Below are 3,427 nucleotides of genomic sequence, written 5' to 3'. Positions count from 1 at the left end.
AGCATATCCTGTAACATCAACCTGAACAGCAAATTCCTTTTGATCCTCTTCTACATGAGATTTTGAATCTGAGCGGATAATATTACATATCTTTTCTTCTACCTGATTAATATATTCTAAAGTGGATCATATAGAGCTCCAGCTTGATTACACACTGCTCCAATACCGTCATAGCAAGCCAACGAGCAATTGGAGAAACATCCTCTTTTCCTCTTCCCATGCAAGCTAACACCACCGCTAATAACTACTCTGGAATATCTTCACTCTCATTTGTCTTCTGACATGCTTCTTGCAATGCTTGAAATGTCTTGAAGTTCTTTTTCAGTAGTGATAAGATAGCCTTTTGCCTAAAGATCGCCCCTAAAGTCTTATTTTTACAATTAAAACAGAGGCGAACCATGCCATCCCATTCCTTGAAACTAATTGGAGGAAGAGGATTACAGGGTTCAATACATACAACCGAGGAGTCGACTTTTGGAGGAGGCCTGAAATTATTCTTGCCAAATTTCAAGAGATGTGAAACACGAGCTAGCAATTGAGTATTCACTCAAAGCCAGCAATACAAATTATCTCCTGGATGTGCAACAAGTCTCATAGCAAACTCTCTTTGGAACATGATAACGGCACATCTAAAATTGGTCTGTGTGATAACAATTTAAATGTAAGCGGAGAAGACATTTGATAAGGAATATTTGCTACACACACACATCGAAATAAGGCAGTTCGCATTTGAGAACATCTCCTTGAATGACTTGCAGCCGAATGGCACTACTTGTGCCTTGTACCCTACGCTGCAATTCCAGCACTATACGAGGATCCAACTCGACTGCTATTACCTTCTCAACAAGCTCTTCGTGCGCCTTAGGCAACCCAAAAACACGATAACGGAAATAGAAATACGATAATGGAAACAGTCCTCCGTTGTTTTTGAATCACACATAAATATTAGCCCTTGAATGTCTCCCTTCACGCCACCAGCTGTTGAAATTTACTTTATGATCTCCCTTTCCAATTGTCATCAGCTTGGCCTTGATTCCTATTCAGAAGCCACCTCACATCTCTTGCTCGGGACAATCAAAGAATAGAACAAAATCCGGTTGAAACGCTGTAACATTCCCAAATGCTGCACGGTTTTCTTTATCTGCAATTTGCATTGATGCCGTGTCACTAGCAAGCAGAATACTGCTAAACAATTTCTCGGCTTATATCCACGTCCCATTTATTTATATTCTTGATAACCATCTGGGGAAACCCGCAAAGTGAATGCCCTGTCCATCTTGGAGTTCATAAGATTGTTGTTGGAATGATAGAATAAGAAGATTTATCAAAGACTGTGCCTGATACACGGCAGACAGCTTCCCTTAAATCATTACAATAAACATCTGTGCGTATCCTTTATAACATAATATTTCACTGTGAAATATTTCACATTTTATAACACATGATGTTGCGCCCATAAATAACATAGTATTTATGTTTTCATGCTGGAAATTGCAGTTGTGTTAGGAAAATCAATATCTACAATTTGAAATTCTCCCGGTCGAGCCTCCTTTGTCGTGGGTGTGTTCTCAGGGTAAATGTACTTTGCATTTGCCATCATCATATTGGTAACATGATTTGCAGCATGCTCTTTCAAACCATCAATCCAACTATAACCAACACCATCGCTGAATTGCTCTTTTTGCCTGTACAAAATATGCTTTGGTAGATAAGGATTCTCCACGTCGTCAAATGCCTTGCGAAGGATCCACTTCTCAATGCGCCCAAGATCAGGCCGCACCATCTTCCACTCTGGATCAATTCCCATGGAAATATTGATAAATTCCTTATCTAGAAACGGCACACGAGCCTCAACACCCATGCTGCTGTTGACTTATTAGCTCTCAGGCAGTCATATAGATGAAGAGACTTTATCTTTTGACATGTTTCACGATGTAGCTCCTCTCTGTTTGGAGCCTTGTGGAAATACAAGTAACCCCCAAATATCTCATCCGAGCCTTCTCCGGATCGAGAAGATTTAGAAGCAACGAAAGAGAAACAACAGATCCACCTTGACTGAGGAAACTTGTCTATTTCAAGCTCTGCCATTTGCCTCCTTGTCTCTGCGGCAGCAATTTTTTCTCTCTGTCGTCGACATTTGATCATGAAGATCATTTGAAAAATTAATGCCAAACAAAGATTGTTTGGAGTGTTCAGATCAAGAAACCCTGAATTGATAGTATCTTTCGTAGGAACTGCGCCATCCTTCTTTTGTTTTTATTCAATGCGCACTCATCTTTTAACGACACCAGTTAACATAATTCCAGCCCTTGTGCCACATCTCTATCCCGGTGTCACTAATAATGGCGGCCTTGTAGCAATCAAATCCTTATAAAAACCACTTGACACTTGGCATTTAATCACTGCATTCCATAAGAGAAAATTCTAATGCTGATATTTGTCAAACAGTTTACGCGCATTCTCCATGCTAGTTCACGGACATGGCAATGTAGAGCATCCATTCGTGCCTCATGATCAAATGCGCAGCCTTCCAAGAGGCCACGAATTCTGTGGTTCTGAATATTAAGATAATGCCAAACTGGATCTGACTCGGGCTCCAACTCCAGTAACAGCCTGATGGTATTCTCAAGCTAAGTGAACAAGATACATCAGATGCAACAGGCAGGGTATTTACTAATTTCATCTATTTCAGAGACCAGCATTTCACCAAAGGATAGAGGCAAAGAAGAAATAGCAAAAGCTGATCCACTGCATTCCCTTTTTGGCCTTTGCATCACTCTGCTCATCATCTAAATTTAGTATATGAACCTTCTACTGAAAACCCGAGCAAATCCCCAATTTCGTAGCGCGCTACGGAATCACTTGAAGCATGTTGCGCTGCGAAACTGTTAAAAGAGGACTCATGCGCTGCAAAAACACCCTGTCCTTAAGCTAGGCTAAAAAATTTTGGCAACAGAATTTTCAGTGATAACAGTGGCTCCACTTGGGATAGTGTGCCCTTGTGGTGCACTAAGAACCTGCAGTTCCAGTGCCTTATAAAACTTATTTGACAAACAGAAATTTGCTTGACCAGCATGACTGTAGGAGAAAGAAAGCTACATCTACTGAAAAAAAAAATGCTCAGTTAACCTTGAGCTTATTTGCATTTACCTCTACCTACCTACCCTAACCATTTCAATCTTCTTTCTGTTCAATCAATATGAAATTTCCAATGTAACCAATCCTCTGTTTTATCTGACATTTGACTTCTTTGACTGCATCGGAGTTCAGAGTCAATATGATAGTGTGATGACCGCTGCCACTGAAATTGTCTCTGATCTTCTTTGAAAAACTGAAATACTGGAGAGTAAAACTCTTCCATGTAATCAGCTACAGGATCCCAGAATACATGATCAGCTTGGTTTTCCTTGTAACTTTCCAGCTGTGC

General features: G+C 40.4%; 1 pseudogene; it reads right to left on the bottom strand.

The window, feature by feature from the left end:
- Positions 1-244: 244 nt before the first annotated feature.
- On the bottom strand, positions 245-1,861 carry LOC149146583 (uncharacterized; annotated as a pseudogene).
- Between the last annotated feature and the right edge of the window lie 1,566 nt (positions 1,862-3,427).

This window comes from Pinus tabuliformis, chromosome X, assembly GCF_031772625.1.
Source record: "Pinus tabuliformis cultivar Carrire ecotype Pingquan chromosome X, CPIR1, whole genome shotgun sequence".
NCBI lineage: Eukaryota > Viridiplantae > Streptophyta > Pinopsida > Pinales > Pinaceae > Pinus > Pinus tabuliformis.
This window is presented reverse-complemented; position numbering and strand designations above follow the sequence as displayed.